The sequence below is a fragment of the Nicotiana tomentosiformis genome, chromosome 8 (genome assembly GCF_000390325.3).
Source record: "Nicotiana tomentosiformis chromosome 8, ASM39032v3, whole genome shotgun sequence".
Lineage (NCBI taxonomy): Eukaryota > Viridiplantae > Streptophyta > Magnoliopsida > Solanales > Solanaceae > Nicotiana > Nicotiana tomentosiformis.
The window spans coordinates 29,156,733-29,175,314 of NC_090819.1; positions in this window are offsets into that span (position 1 = coordinate 29,156,733).

Sequence of the window (18,582 nt, forward strand, 5' to 3'; positions counted from 1 at the left end):
TACTAATAAATTTGAGAAGTTATACTTTTTTTCTTTGCTCACGAACTATACAGTTATAATTTATACTACTACTTTTTGTGTATTCTAATATACTTTTTTTCTTTCAAAAAATGAACAAGAAACTGAAAATCAGTGCTTGTCTGCATATGGAAAATTATGTTGACATTTTTTCGAACACAATAATACTTTTTAGTACTGATAGAGTGTTACACTTTCATCGTTTATATAAACAAGTTGAAATTCTTATTTACGAGGTAGAACCATTGTGCATGGTTGTGTGTTCAAATTCATCAAATCCTACTCCGATCCTCGGTTTTATTGTTATGTTCAAATTTCTTTGGTCTGAATAAAAACAAGTTCCTCTAAGCATGTAACAATACGGTGGAAAATGAGAAAATATTCTTTTCATTGCAAATCATAATTAAGGACCAAACAATCTCAAACATTAAAAGATAAAACCTTTTAAACTGCTGTAACAGTTTAAAAATAAAAAGGGAGAGTGGGGGATATACGACAACGAAGTCCGGTGTACGAAGCATTCGGCGTTTACGCAGGGTTCAGGAAGGGCCGCATCCCAAGGAAGTGTAACGTATGCAGCTTTCCCTGATCCAAGTATCAATGACTGATTCCTAGATATAAGACAACGAAGTACTAGCAAAAAATAGTTGTCACTATGATATACCACTGCTTATTCATTTTCCCACTTTTTAGCGAGGGCTGAAGAAGAATATAAGGCCACCAAAGTTTTGGTGGATGGTAAATAAATACTCACACCCTTAATTAAAGATTTCGAGTTTGAGCACTTGAGTTATATTTGATAAAAAGAATTTTACCATCAATATTGGCGCGAATCCTGATTAGTCGGGTCTTAAAGTGGGTAACTAGGGGTGTCAATCATTCGGCTCGGCCGGTTATTTGATAAAATTTGTACTATACCAATTTTCAGTTACTCTATTTTGTGTTAATAAAATTAGATTTTTTGGAATCACTCCAACCATCTCGTTTCTCTTTGGTATCTGTACGGTTCGGTTAATTTTTTTATTTTTTTAAATGTCATATAAAAATCGCTAGTAGAAGTTAGAACGCGATAATATATGTATTTGTATATGACTTAGCAAAACTCTTTAGACATTTTTTATTCTTTAACGGGTGATGAATCAGGAAAATATGAAAGATCGCCGGAGTAGAAATCCATCTCACTAATCTACAACAACATAAAAAAATTGAGCAAAGACAAAAGAGAAATATAAATCACACGAGTGGAAAGATATAAATCAAGCTGAGACTCAAGAATAGAGTCTATACAAGATTAAGTTTTCAAAAAGAGAAATCTAAATCATATGAGAGGAAACATATTCAATATATTATAGTTTGCTACTTATAATCGATGGAATACCTTGTGTCTTGCTACTCAAGATGTTGGAACTAATTTAGTTTTAATAGGAGTGACAAAATATGTTTGAAAATTGGGATTTCGAGTTTTAATTACTTGTTGGCTTGTAACCGTTTCATAATCCTAAGGTCCAAGGAAAAACATTAATATTATGTTATTTTTAAATTTAATATATAACATATATTTTTCATATGTATATTTATTCGGTACGGTTCGGTTCGAACGATTTAGTTAATTTTTAAATATTTGTTGACACCACTACGGATAACAGTTAGCGAATATGAAACTAAGCTAGTGTTTGGCTATAGATTCCCAAATTTGTTTTGAAAAATTATTTTGGGTGAAATTTGGCTTGAAGATGAAAATGTGTTTGGACATACATTTTCAAAACATATTTCCCAAATTTATTTTGGAAAAGCATGTGTATTATTAGGGATTTGGCCCAATTTGAGATTTAGGATTTTGCCAAAATATAGGCAAAATTTATGACCAAACATGTATTTGTCAAATAAAATTCAAGTTTATTTTGGCAAAATCTATGGCCAAACGGGTCCTAAAAAAAAGATCTGAAGTCAAAGTAGGATATAGGAGTCGTTTTTTCATTTTATGTGCTTTGGTATCACCGTGCCTAAAGTTTAAGAAGGTAAAAATAACTTTTAAGTCTTGTAATGTAAAACTAAATATTAATATAACATATTTTTTAATACCTTTTGAATCTTATAATTTTAAAACTGTCATGCCATTTTTCTATAAGGGTGTATCACTAAAAGATAAATGGGAATGTTGGAGCTAAACACTTGCTAAATGTCACGACCCCAATCTCCCACCTAAAGATGTAGTGATGACATATAATTCTAAGACTAGGTAAGCTTAACATTTAATAATAACTTAAGAGAAATAATCAACAGAAATACTAAAGCAAAACTGATAAACTCATATAAACTTTCAAAATAGGATCTCAACAACACTCTTTCCAAAACCGGTGGGTCTGAGTCATAAGCTCTACAGAATAATCTAGAATGTCTACTACAACGCTATCTGAATAAGAAAATAATAAAATGAAATTATATTGAAGGTGACTCCGAGGCTTGCGGACGCCGAGCAGGTATACCTTGAAGTCTCTGGAAGGCAGCTAACAATCAATCACTAACGTCCAGCACGGGAAGACGTACCTGGATCTGCACAAAAAGACGTGCAGAAGCATAGTATGAGTACACCACAACGGTACCCAGTAAATATCAAGCCTAGCCTCGGTAGAGTGGTGACGAGGCCAAGTTAAGAAACCTACTAGGACAAGATAAACAGAATAGAAATATAATAACTAGATGTAATGGAAAACGGAGAGAGGAATAATAACGAAGCAGTCTAATAATGTAAAGTAATGACAGAATTGTAAGCATAAAGACAACGATAAGGAAGGAATGAATGAGAACCATAGTTTGTCAAATATGGAACAAACTGATAAAACAAGGAAGAATAAAAGTAACAACAACAGTTCAACCAATAACACTTTCAAACATGAGGTGCACAACAAGAATCACAACTGAGGTACCGCCTCGTATACAACAAGAGTCACAACTAAGGTGCCGCCTTGTATACACATTTCTCAATTTCAATCACAATCTTTTCTAATACCACCGCGTGGGCCTTTCATTTAGATAGTTTTAAAAATATTTTTTTCGAAATAGCTACACACACTTTAGCCCACCTTATGACGTCGCGTGGCTTCAAGTAATTTCCTTACTACCAACACGCACATAAATCCCACCTTATGCCACCGTATGCACATTAACCCCTATCCTTATACCGGCGCATGCGCATCATATGACAACATAATAACAACTCGCACCACAAGTGCCCATATGCCATAACTTGCCAAAAATCAACAATATCAATATTTTCATAACAATAGCCCATGACTCAACCACAATGTATACAAGAATATCAACAATAACAATGAATGCGAAATGTTTAATAAGGAAGATGTCTCAACAATTAACAACTTCGCCTCAATGTGATACCGACTTTCATAATCTCAACACCAATAACTCAACAAGAAGTTATTTCACGAAATAACAACTTCAATTACAAGTAATTTAACAATTAAAGGTGTAACAAGGAAATATGGAAGGAAATAACTTCAACTAGGCATATAAGAGCAAAACAACAGGTAAGAGGTAGAACAAGTACTAACGAAGTCAAATAAGGTATGTAAGGATAGACTAATACATGTAAGAATAGATTAACAATGAGAATTACAACATGATACGGCAATTCAATTAAAGGCATGGAAAGGGTCTAAATAACTTAAGAGAAATAATCAACAGAAATACTAAAGCAAAATTGATAAACTCATATAAACTTTCAAAATAAGATCTCAACAACACTCTTTCCAAAACCGGTGGGACTGAGTCATAAGCTCTACAGAATAATCTAGAATGTCTACTACAACGCTGTCTGAATAAGAAAATAATAAAATAAAATTATATTGAAGGTGACTCCGAGGCTTGCGGACGCCGTGCAGGTATACCTTGAAGTCTCTGGAAGGTAGCTAACAATCAATCACTAACGTCCAGCACGGGAAGACGTACCTGGATCTGCACAAAAAGACGTGCAGAAGTATAGTATGAGTACACCACAATGGTACCCAGTAAATATCAAGCCTAGCCTCGGTAGAGTAGTGACGAGGCCAGGTCAAGAAACCTACTAGGACAAGATAAACAGAATAGAAATATAATAACTAGATGTAATGGAAAACAGAGAGAGGAATAATAACGAAGCAGTCTAATAATGTAAAGTAATGACAGAATTGTAAGCATAAAGACAACGATAAGGAAGCAATGAATGTGAACCATAGTTTGTCAAATATGGAACAAAATGATAAAATAAGGAAGAATAAAAGTAACAACAACAGTTCAACCAATAACTCTTTCAAACATGAGATGCACAACAAGAATCACAATTGAGGTACCGCCTCGTATACAACAAGAGTCACAACTGAGGTACCGCCTTGTATACACATTTCTCAATTTCAATCACAATCTTTCCTAATACCACCGCGTGGGCCGTACATTTAGATAGTTTTGAAAATATTTTTTCCGAAATAGCTACACACACTTTAGCCCACCTTATGACGTCGCGTGGCTTCAAGTAATTCTCTTACTACCAACACGCACATAAATCCCACCTTATGCCACCGTATGCACATTAACCCCTATCCTTATACTAGCGCATGCGCATCATATGACAACACAATAACAACTCGCACCACAAGTGCCCATATGCCATAACTTGCCAAAAATCAACAATATCAATATTTCCATAACAATATCCCATGGCTCAACCACAATGTATACAAGAATATCAACAATAACAATGAATGCGAAATGTTTAATAAGGAAGATGTCTCAACAATTAACAACTTCGCCTCAATGTGATACCAACTTTCATAATCTCAACACTAATAACTCAACAAGAAGTTATTTCACGAAATAACAACTTCAATTACAAGTAATTCAACAATTAAAGGTGTAACAAGGAAATATGGAAGGAAATAACTTCAACTAGGCATATAAGAGCAAAACAACAGGTAAGAGGTAGAACAAGTACTAACGAAGTCAAATAAGGTATGTAAGGATAGACTAATACATGTAAGAATAGATTAACAATGAGAATTACAACATGATACGGCAATTCAATTTAAGGCATGGAAAGGGTCTAAATAACTTAAGAGAAATAATCAACAGAAATACTAAAGCAAAATTGATAAACTCATATAAACTTTCAAAATAAGATCTCAACAACACTCTTTCCAAAACCGGTGGGACTGAGTCATAAGCTCTAAAGAATAATCTAGAATGTCTACTACAACGCTGTCTGAATAAGAAAATAATAAAATAAAATTATATTGAAGGTGACTCCGAGGCTTGCGGACGCCGAGCAGGTATACCTTGAAGTCTCTGGAAGGTAGCTAACAATCAATCACTAACGTCCAGCACGGGAAGACGTACCTAGATCTGCACAAAAAGACGTGCAGAAGCATAGTATGAGTACACTACAATGGTACCCAGTAAATATCAAGCCTAGCCTCGGTAGAGTAGTGACGAGGCCAGGTCAAGAAACCTACTAGGACAAAATAAATAGAATAGAAATATAATAACTAGATGTAATGGAAAACAGAGAGAGGAATAATAACGAAGCAGTCTAATAATGTAAAGTAATGACAGAATTGTAAGCATAAAGACAATGATAAGGAAGCAATGAATGAGAACCATAGTTTGTCAAATATGGAACAAAATGATAAAACAAGGAAGAATAAAAGTAACAACAACAGTTCAACCAATAACTCTTTCAAACATGAGATGCACAACAAGAATCACAATTGAGGTATCGCCTCGTATACAACAAGAGTCACAACTGAGGTACCGCCTTGTATACACATTTCTCAATTTCAATCACAATCTTTCCTAATACTACCGCGTGGGCCTTACATTTAGATAGTTTTGAAAACATTTTTTCCGAAATAGCTACACACACTTTAGCCCACCTTATGACGTCGCGTGGCTTCAAGTAATTCTCTTACTACCAACACGCACATAAATCCCACCTTATGCCACCGTATGCACATTAACCCCTATCCTTATACTGGCGCATGCGCATCATATGAAAACACAATAACAACTTGCACCACAAGTGCCCATATGCCATAACTTGCCAAAAATCAACAATATCAATATTTCCATAACAATAGCCCATGGCTCAACCACAATGTATACAAGAATATCAACAATAACACTGAATGCGAATTGTTCAATAAGGAAGATATCTCAACAATTAACAACTTCGCCTCAATGTGATAACGACTTTCATAATCTCAACACCAATAACTCAACAAGAAGATATTTCACGAAATAACAACTTCAATTACAAGTAATTCAACAATTAAAGGTGTAACAAGGAAATATGGAAGGAAATAACTTCAACTAGGCATATAAGAGCAAAACAACAGGTAAGAGGTAGAACAAGTATTAACGAAGTCAAATAAGGTGTGTAAGGATAGACTAATACATGTAAGAATAGATTAACAATGAGAATTATTACATGATACGACAATTCAATTAAAGGCCTGGAAAGGGTCTAAATAACCTAAATCGGTCAAATACCACATATAACCCGGGTACCCACTCGTCACCTTGCGTACACGGCTTTCACATAACACAATAGTAAACTCAATCCTAGTTCCTAAGGGGTAGTTCCCCCATACAATGTTTGAGCACTTGAGTTATATTTGATAAAAAGAATTTTACCATCAATATTGGCGCGAATCCTGATTAGTCGGGTCTTAAAGTGGGTAACTAGGGGTGTCAATCGTTTGGCTCGGCCGGTTATTTGATAAAATTTGTACTATACTAATTTTCAGTTACTCTATTTTGTGTTAATAAAATTAGATTTTTTGGAATCACTCCAACCATCTCGTTTCTCTTTGGTATCTGTACAGTTCGGTTAATTTTTTTATTTTTTTAAATGTCATATAAAAATCGCTAGTAGAAGTTAGAACGCGATAATATATGTACTTGTATATAACTTAGCAAAACTCTTTAGACATTTTTTATTTTTTAACGGGTGATGAATCAGGAAAATATGAAAGATCGCCGGAGTAGAAATCCATCCCACTAATTTACAACAGCATAAAAAAATTGAGCAAAGACAAAAGAGAAATATAAATCACACGAGTGGAAAGATATAAATCAAGCTGAGACTCAAGAATAGAGTCTATACAAGATTAAGTTTTCAAAAAGAGGAATCTAAATCATATGAAAGGAAACATATTCAATATATTATAGTTTGCTACTTATAATCGATGGAATACCTTGTGTCTTGCTACTCAAGATGTTGGAACTAATTTAGTTTTAATAGGAGTGACAAAATATGTTTGAAAATTGGGATTTCGAGTTTTAATTACTTGTTGGCTTGTAACCGTTTCATAATCCTAAGGTCCAAGGAAAAACATTAATGTTATGTTATTTTTAAATTTAATATATAACATATATTTTTTATATGTATATTTATTCGGTACGGTTCAGTTCGATCGATTTAGTTAATTTTTAAATATTTGTTGACACCACTACGGATAACAGTTAGCGAATATGAAACTAAGCTAGCGTTTGGCTATAGATTCCCAAATTTATTTTGAAAAATCTGTTTTGGGTGAAATTTGGCTTGAAGATGAAAATGTGTTTGGACATACATTTTCAAAATATATTTCCCAAATTTATTTTGGAAAAGCATGTGTATTATTAGGGATTTGGCCCAATTTGAGATTTGGGATTTTGCCAAAATATAGGCAAAATTTATGACCAAACATGTATTTGCCAAATAAAATCCAAGTTTATTTTGGCAAAATTTATGGCCAAATGGGTCTTAAAAAATAAGATCTGAAGTCAAAGTAGGATATAGGAGTCGTTTTTTCATTTTATGTGCTTTGGTATCACCGTGCCTAAAGTTTAAGAAGGTAAAAATAACTTTTAAGTCTTGTAATGTAAAACTAAATATTAATATAACATATTTTTTAATACCTTTTGAATCTTATAATTTTAAAACTGTCATGCCATTTTTCTATAAGGGTGTATCACTAAAAGATAAATGGGAATGTTGGAGCTAAACACTTGCTAAATGTCACGACCCCAATCTCCCACCTAAAGATATGGTGATGACATATAATTCTAAGACTAGGTAAGCTTAACATTTAATAATAACTTAAGAGAAATAATCAATAGAAATACTAAAGCAAAACTGATAAACTCGTATAAACTTTCAAAATAGGATCTCAACAACACTCTTTCCAAAACCGGTGGGTCTAAGTCATAAGCTCTACAGAATAATCTAGAATGTCTACTACAACGCTATCTGAATAAGAAAATAATAAAATGAAATTATATTGAAGGTGACTCCGAGGCTTGCGGACGCCGAGCAGGTATACCTTGAAGTCTCTGAAAGGCAGCTAACAATCAATCACTAACGTCCAGCACGGGAAGACGTACCTGGATCTGCACAAAAAGACGTGCAGAAGCATAGTATGAGTACACCACAACGGTACTCAGTAAATATCAAGCCTAGCCTCGGTAGAGTGGTGACGAGGCCAAGTCAAGAAACCTACTAGGACAAGATAAACAGAATAGAAATATAATAACTAGATGTAATGGAAAACGGAGAGAGGAATAATAACGAAGCAGTCTAATAATGTAAAGTAATGACATAATTGTAAGCATAAAGACAACGATAAGGAAGCAATGAATGAGAACCATAGTTTGTCAAATATGGAACAAACTGATAAAACAAGGAAGAATAAAAGTAACAACAACAGTTCAACCAATAACTCTTTCAAACATGAGATGCACAACAAGAATCACAACTGAGGTACCGCCTCGTATACAACAAGAGTCACAACTGAGGTACCGCCTTGTATACACATTTCTCAATTTCAATCACAATCTTTCCTAATACCACCGCGTGGGCCTTTCATTTAGATAGTTTTGAAAATATTTTTTTCGAAATAGCTACACACACTTTAGCCCACCTTATGACGTCGCGTGGCTTCAAGTAATTCCCTTACTACCAACACGCACATAAATCCCACCTTATGCCACCGTATGCACATTAACCCCTATCCTTATACCGGCGCATGCGCATCATATGACAACACAATAACAACTCGCACCACAAGTGCCCATATGCCATAACTTGCCAAAAATCAACAATATCAATATTTTCATAACAATAGCCCATGACTCAACCACAATGTATACAAGAATATCAACAATAACAATGAATGCGAAATGTTTAATAAGGAAGATATCTCAACAATTAACAATTTCGCCTCAATGTGATACCGACTTTCATAATCTCAACACCAATAACTCAACAAGAAGTTATTTCACGAAATAACAACTTCAATTACAAGTAATTCAGCAATTAAAGGTGTAACAAGGAAATATGGAAGGAAATAACTTCAACTAGGCATATAAGAGCAAAACAACAGGTAAGAGGTAGAACAAGTACTAACGAAGTCAAATAAGGTATGTAAGGATAGACTAATACATGTAAGAATAGATTAACAATGAGAATTACAACATGATACGGCAATTCAATTAAAGGCATGGAAAGGGTCTAAATAACTTAAGAGAAATAATCAACAAAAATACTAAAGCAAAATTGATAAACTCATATAAACTTTCAAAATAAGATCTCAACAACACTCTTTCCAAAACCGGTGGGACTGAGTCATAAGCTCTACAGAATAATCTAGAATGTCTACTACAACGCTGTCTGAATAAGAAAATAATAAAATAAAATTATATTGAAGGTGACTCCGAGGCTTGCGGACGCCGAGCAGGTATACCTTGAAGTCTTTGGAAGGTAGCTAACAATCAATCACTAACGTCCAGCACGGGAAGACGTACCTGGATCTGCACAAAAAGACGTGCAGAAGTATAATATGAGTACACCACAATGGTACCCAGTAAATATCAAGCCTAGCCTCGGTAGAGTAGTGACGAGGCCAGGTCAAGAAACCTACTAGGACAAGACAAACAGAATAGAAATATAATAACTAGATGTAATGGAAAACAGAGAGAGGAATAATAACGAAGCAGTCTAATAATGTAAAGTAATGACAGAATTGTAAGCATAAAGACAACGATAAGGAAGCAATGAATGAGAACCATAGTTTGTCAAATATGGAACAAAATGATAAAACAAGGAAGAATAAAAGTAACAACAACAGTTCAACCAATAACTCTTTCAAACATGAGATGCACAACAAGAATCACAATTGAGGTACCGCCTCGTATACAACAAGAGTCACAACTGAGGTACCGCCTTGTATACTCATTTCTCAATTTCAATCACAATCTTTTCTAATACCACCGCGTGGGCCTTACATTTAGATAGTTTTGAAAATATTTTTTCCGAAATAGATACACACACTTTAGCCCACCTTATGATGTCGCGTGGCTTCAAGTAATTCTCTTACTACCAACACGCACATAAATCTCACCTTATGCCACCGTATGCACATTAACCCATATCCTTATACTGGCGCATGCGCATCATATGACAACACAATAACAACTCGCACCACAAGTGCCCATATGCCATAACTTGCCAAAAATCAACAATATCAATATTTCCATAACAATAGCCCATGGCTCAACCACAATGTATACAAGAATATCAACAATAACACTGAATGCGAATTGTTCAATAAGGAAGATATCTCAACAATTAACAACTTCGCCTCAATGTGATAACGACTTTCATAATCTCAACACCAATAACTCAACAAGAAGATATTTCACGAAATAACAACTTCAATTACAAGTAATTCAACAATTAAAGGTGTAACAAGGAAATATGGAAGGAAATAACTTCAACTAGGCATATAAGAGCAAAACAACAGGTAAGAGGTAGAACAAGTATTAACGAAGTCAAATAAGGTGTGTAAGGATAGATTAATACATGTAAGAATAGATTAACAATGAGAATTACAACATGATACGACAATTCAATTAAAGGCCTGGAAAGGGTCTAAATAACCTAAATCGGTCAAATACCACATATAACCCGGGTACCCACTCGTCACCTTGCGTACACGACTTTCACATAACACAATAGTAAACTCAATCCTAATTCCTAAGGGGTAGTTCCCCCATATAAAGTTAGACAAGACACTTACCTCAACTAGGCCAACTCAAACCTCAGAAATAGTTTTTCCCCTAAAATTTGCCTCATTGCAGCTCAAATCTAACCAAAATTGACTTAATATCATCAAACATTGTAAGGGATAATAATTACAATAGATAAAGCAATTATCTTTACACTTTTTTCAAAAGTCAACAAAAGTCAATCCGGGGCTCGCCCAGTCAAAACTCGGGTCCAAGGTAGATTCCGACTACCAATAACCCCAAGAGCCCATATATGTGATTAGTTTCAAAATCCGAGTCCAAATCGACTGTCAAAACTCAATTTCTCATTTATTAAAAACTTGATAAAATTTCCCATTTTTTCCTCTTTGATTCACATAAATTTGATGTTAAATCTAAGATATAATCATGAAATATAGTTGAAAATTGATAAGAATCACTTACCCCATATTTGTAGATGAAAATTCCCTCCCCAAATCACCTCCTACCGAGTCTAGGGTTTTAAAATATGAGAAATGGGATGAAATCCCGACTTTTCTAACTTTTTGTTCAGTTGCAGATGTCGCAATTGCAATACTGGGTTCGTAATTGCGAAGAATGTCTCGCAATTGCGGCAACTGTCCAGCCTATAGGGACTTCACAAATGCGACAAATGGGTTCACAAATGCGAATTCTGTCCCTTCGCAAATGCGACAGATTAATCGCAAATACGAACTACCCAACTCAGGCCTAATCTTCGCAAATGCGAACAAGGTGTCGTATTTTGAGACCCACCTGCTATGTTCGCAAATGAGAGGCTGGTGCTCGCAATTCCGATATCAGAGCACCAGCACACCACATATTCCCGTTTCAGTTTAAAACATTCTGAAACATGTTCGAAACTTATCCGAGCCCTTAGATCTCCAAACCAAACATCCACACAAGTCTAAAAATATTGTACAAACTCGCTCGCATGATCAAAACACAAAAATAACATCTATAACTACAAATCAGATACCAAAATGCATGAATTTCAAAGTAAAGTTGAAGAACTACTAGAATTGCAACTAAGCGTCCGAATCCTACCAATTCAACTCCAAATGATATCAAATTTTGCAGACAAGGTCTAAATAGCCTAATGAACCTATTCCAAGTACCAAAATTAAATTCTGATCCTGATATTTAAAAGTCAACCTACGGTAAAACTTCTAAACTTCAAATTGCTAAATTTTGGCAAAACAACACAAATCAACCTACGAACTTCCGAATTCGATTCCGGGTATACACCCAAGTCCAAAATCATGATATGAAGCTATCAGAGCCATCAAAATACCATTCCGGGGTCGTTTTCATAAAAGTCAATCATTGGTCAATATAAACAACTTAGGCATTTAAGCTAAGAATCAAATTGTTCAATTCAACCCGAAACCTTCTCGGAATGAAACCAATCAACCCCGTAAGTCATAAAACCACAATCACACATGAGTGAAGCATCAAAAGGGGAAACGGGTTGCAGTTGCACAAAATGATCGATCGGGTCATAACATTCTCCCCCACTTAAAATAAACGTTCGTCCTCGAACGTGCATAAGGACATACCTGAAGTAATGAATTGATGGGGATAACAACTCTGTATGTCATGCTCAGTCTCCCAGGTCGCCTCCTTGACCGGATGACCCCTCCATTGACCCTTCACTAAAGCAATATTCTTTGATCTCAACTTCTGGACCTACCTTTCCAAGATAACCACCGGCTCCTCAATGTAAGTCAAATCCTTGTCCAATTAGACTGACCTGAAGTCTAAAGCATGAGATGGATCACCATAATACTTCTGGAGCATAGAAACATGGAATACCAGATGAATTGCAGATAAGCTAGGTGGCAGCGCTAGCTTGTAGGCCACCTCACCAACTCTCTCAAGGATCTCAAAAGGACCGATATACCTAGCGCTCAAAAGGACCAATATACCTAGAGCAAAACCCGCTCTCCAACCATAAATGTTATATCATGAACCTTCCGATCAGGATAACTCTTCTGTCTAGACTGGGTTGTACGAAGCCGATCTTGAATCAACTTGACATTCTCTAGGCATCTCGAACCAAATCTGTGCCTAACAACCTAGCCTCTCCCGGCTCAAACCAACCAACTGGAGAACGACACCATCTCCCATACATGGCCTCATAAAGAGCTATATGAATAATCGATTGGTAGTTGTTGTTATAGGCAAACTCTATGAGCTACAAGAACTGATCCCTAGAACCCCCGAAATCAATAACACAGGTACAAAGCATATCCTCCAATATACTTGAATAGTGCGCTCAGATTGCCCATCTATTTGGGGGTGAAATGATGTACTCAACTTAACCTGTGTGCCTAACTTACGCTGCACAACTCTCCAGAAACACGATGTGAATTGCGTATCTCGATCTGAGATAATGGATACCGACACACCGTGAAGTCGAACAATCTCATGGATATAGATCTAAGCTAGCTGCTCTGAAGAATAGGTGTTTACCACCGGAATAAAATGAGCCGACTTGGTCAACCTGTCTACAATCACCCATACTGCGTCAAATTTCTTTTGAGTCAGTGGGAACCCAACAACGAAGTCCATGGTAACACGCTCCCACTTCCACTCAGGAATCTCAAGTCTCTGAAGCAAACCACCCGACCTCTGATGCTACTTCACCTGCTGACAATTTAGGCACTGAGCCACATACTTCACTATATATTTCTTCCTTCTCCTCCCCTAATAGTGTTGTATCAAATCCTGATACATCTTAGCGGCACCCAGATGAATGGAGTACCGCGAACTGTGGGCCTTCTCAAGGATCATCTCACGCAACCCATCCACATTGGGCACACATAATATGCCCTGCATCCGCAACACGCCGTCATCTCCAATAGAAACCTCCTTGGCACCGCCATGCTATACTGTGTCCTTAAGGACAAGAAAATGGGGATCATCATACTGACGCTCTTTGATGTGGTCAAATAAAGAAGACCGAGAAACCAAGCAAGCAAGAACTCGACTGGGCTCCGAAACATCCAATCTAACAAACTGATTGGCCAAGGCTTGAACATCTAGGGCTAGTGGCCTATCTATTGTCAGTAGATATGCCAAACTACCCATACTTTCCTCCTTTCGAATCAAGGCATCGGCGACCATATTAGCCTTCCCGGGATGACATAGAATAGTGATATCATAGTCTTTCAGCAACTCTAACCACCTCCGCTGTCGCAAATTAAGATCTTTCTGCTTGAACAGATGTTGTAGACTCTGGTGGTCTGTATAGACCTCACATGGGACACCGTACAAATAGTGCCACAAAATCTTCAATGCATGAACAATAGTTGCCAATTCCAAGTCGGGGACCAGATAATTCTTCTCATGACCCTTCAATAATCGAGACACGTAGGCAATCACCCTACCATCTTGTATCAAAACCGTACCAAGCCCAATACGTGACGCATCATAATACCAGTAGGCAACACCAACTTGAGCTTTTGAAAGATCGACTCACACTCCTCGGACTATTTGAAAGAAGCACCCTTCTAGGTCAATCTGGTCATAGGTGCAGCAATGGATGAGAAACCCTCTTCGAAACAGCGATAATATCCAACCAAACCAAGAAAACTTCGAATCTCAGTGGCTAAAGATGGTCTGGTCCAACTCTAAACTGCTTTAATCTTCTTCGTATCTACCTTGATCCCCTCACTTGACACCACATGACCCAAAAATGCCACCGAATCAAGCCATAATTCACACTTTGAGAATTTTGCATACAACTTATTCTCTCTCAAGGTCTGGAGTACGATCCTCAGATATTGCTCATGATCTTCCCGACTGCGGGAGTACACCAAGATGTCATCAATAAACACAATGACGAATGAATCAAGATATGGCTGGAATATACTATTCATCATGTGCATAAATATTGATGGGGCGTAGGTCAGCCTAAATGACATCACAAGAAACTCGTAGTGACCATACCGAGTCCTAAAGGCAGTCTTCAAAATATCCGAATCTCAAATCTTCAACTGATGATACCCTGACCACAAATCAATCTTTGAGAACACTCTAGCACCCTTTAGCTAGTCAAATAAGTCATCAATATGTGGCAATGGGTACCTATTCTTCACTGTAACCTTGTTCAACTGCCGATAATCAATACACATATGCATAGAACCATCCTTGTTATTCACAAACAACATAAGAGCTCCCCAAGGCGACACACTAGGCCGAATGAAACCCTTATCAAGCAACTCTTGCAACTGCTCCTTTAACTCTTTCAACTCAGTTGAGGCCATACAATATGGTGGAATAGAAATGGGTTGAGTTCCGGACAACAAGTCAATATCAAAATCGATATCCCTATCAGGCAGCATGCCCGGAAGATCTGCTAAAAATACATTTGGGAAGTCTCTCACTACCGGAACAAACTCAACGGTAGGAGTATCAACACTAACATCTCTCACAAAGCCTAGATATGTATCACACCCCTTCTCAACCATCCACTGAGCCTTCAGAAATGACAAAACCTTGCTAGGAACATAATCCAATGTACCCCTCCACTCTAACCGTGGAAAACCTGGCATAGCCAACATCACAGTCTTGGTGTGACAATCCAGAATAACATGATAGAGAGACAACTAGTCCATGCCCAAGATAACATCAAACTCTACCATACAGAGAAATAATAGATCAACTTTGGTCTCAAAACCACCAATAATAACTAAACACGACCGATACACACGGTCCACAACAATATAATCTCCCACAAGCGTGGACACATAAACAGGAGAACTCAAAGAATCCAAGATATATCCAAATATGGAGCAAAGTAAGATAAAACATATGAATAAGTGGATCTCGAATCAAATAAGACTGATGCATCTCTATGACAAACCAGAACCATACCCATGATGACTGTGTCTGAAGCGACTACCTCCGTCCTACCCGAAAATCATAGAATCTGGCCTGGCCTCCCCCTCTAGGGTAACCTCTATCCGCCTGTCCCCCACCCCTAGCTGGTTGTATGGGTGGAACAACAACTGGAGCAGCAACCATGGCATGTGAAGTCTGTGGACCTGGCTGAATCTGTGGAGCCTGAGTAGTATGGCATCATCTATCCGGGTCGGTGCCGGACTCCTTTGTGAATCAGTCCCTTTCCTTGTCTTCAAGAGTTTGGCCTCGGTGGGTGTGGCTGCTGGGATTAGCTCAGTCCTAGTCAGCTAGACTGACCACTAAAGGTATCCCGTGCAGGAGGTGCACTAGAAAGTGGCTAAGCAAAGTGTGCAACCTGAGACCTCGGGCTAAGCAAAGTGTGCAACCTGAATGAACTGGATGGCTCACATAGCCTCTACCTTGACGGGTTGTAGCTACAGCGTGGCCACCACTAAATCCTCTAGTACCTCGAGGCCTTTTGGCCTTTACGAGCGCAAAGCACACACTTAAATTCTACTCGCTAATCAAATATAATATAGTATAATTTCATATCCACAAAGATTAGATTTAAGAAGTATTCTCGTAGTTTCTAGCTTGGTTGCTATCCAAGATAATCAACAGTTGAGATTTATAAGATTTCTAACTAAAATTAACTACGAATCTAATGCTATTGACTAATGACAATCGAAACAAGGAATAAGCAAAGAAGGTTATCAATGGTAGAAGATAGGGTTTTGATAGGATAGGTGCAAGATAATTGTTTGGGATCTAATTATAGATAATTCACTTCTAATATTCAAGTGAGTCTCACGAATTCACTCAATTATTAGTTCAAACATTCAGCAAAAACTCCTCTCTCGATTAAGTTTTAACCTCATAGGATGAACCAATTTAAGCACGTGAAGATATGCAAGAATGCGTAGTGGATTGGTCTATAGGAGAACCTCTCTCGATTATACTCCTAATTAGGTTTAATCAATGACTCAACTAGCTTCTTTCGATTACTAAGAAAAATTAATGAACTCAACCAACAATATAATGCAAAAATATCACAAGTTATGCCTCTCTCGATTACATGAACTAGTGAATATAGATGCAATAATTAAATCATCCAAAAATACTTCAATACATAAAACTAAAGTTATAATCCACAAATAATTATCAATAAACCAAATCCATCAAACCCGAAAAGGAATTACTCCTTAGATATGGAGGAATTCATCACGAATAAAATTAAAGTATAGGAAAATATAAATTCAATCCAAACTCGGGTCTTGAGTGAGGAAGAAATGATGAAATTCCTGTGCTTGTGTTCTTTCAACTCCTCCTTAGCCTCCTTAGGTCCAAAGTATGTCGAAAGTCCAGAAAATAATGTTTTTCATGTATTTATACCACGTAGGTTCGACCCCAGATGAAACCATCTTCTCCTAGCCGAAATAGAACATTGGCTTTATAAAAATTACACAGGCGCACCGCATGGGGCGACGCGCCATGCGTGGCATTAGTGGGGAAATCCAAAGAGCTCAACAATTGACAGGCAGTAGGATTTGGGCATCCGTGGTGCACCACGTGCTGCGGTTGTGGAGTTTTCTCAGAGTACGGATTTTTGCTTGATTTTTGACGTCCAGACTTGGTCCTTGATCCCTGAACATGATCCCGTCTTAATGCTTTGGTATTTTACTTAGACTTCAAATCTCCAAATAGCACGAATTAGCTCCACAACATCTACATAGCTCGAAATCACTCCTACAAGGTATAAAATACACAATAAGTGCAAAACACTACCAATTAAAGCTCAAACACAAATAAAGTGCGGTGAATTAGAGTGCAATAAGTGAATAAAATGTGTAATTATAGCCTACAATACCCCACACTTAAACCATTGCTCGTCCTCAAGAAATCAAACTACTCTTCATATAGACACGACCTTTTTCAATACCTCTCATAACCCATCATACCAAGAATATTTAAAACAGATTAAGAACAATACCGTAACATCTTAGCCTCAAGATTTGACTCAAAAGCACCATTCATTTTTTCACAACCCGCTCACTTACTCTAACACAGAGGTCAACGACATTAACTTTCCTTCATGAATCTAGTGCCCTCACAAAACAATAGAGAGTAGTTCTACACACAATAAAATTTAAGAACAATTAGGAACTCAAGATAGAAAGAATTCACTCACTCTCAGAAGTAACATTCTTATGCCACAGAAGACGTACCATAGGTTTACCCGTAGTGTACTACTCTACTAATTGAACTTATTCAGTCAAGGATCAAGTAGGACTTTAATTAGTTGTAATATAGGGTGCGGGATGGGTAGGATACATTTAAATATAAGAGTGACTACACCTCCCTAAGCACTTTTAATACATACAATTGACCATTAAAACCACACACATATGTCCAACCATAACTCCACCTTCACATCAATATACATTAACTCCCTACTTCTTTAAGCAAAAATACATCAAGTTACCACTATCAAGGAATATTTTTTCACAATCATACACTTATTTTTTTCCTTTCTTTTTCAATTCAAGTGGCTCTTACTTTTTC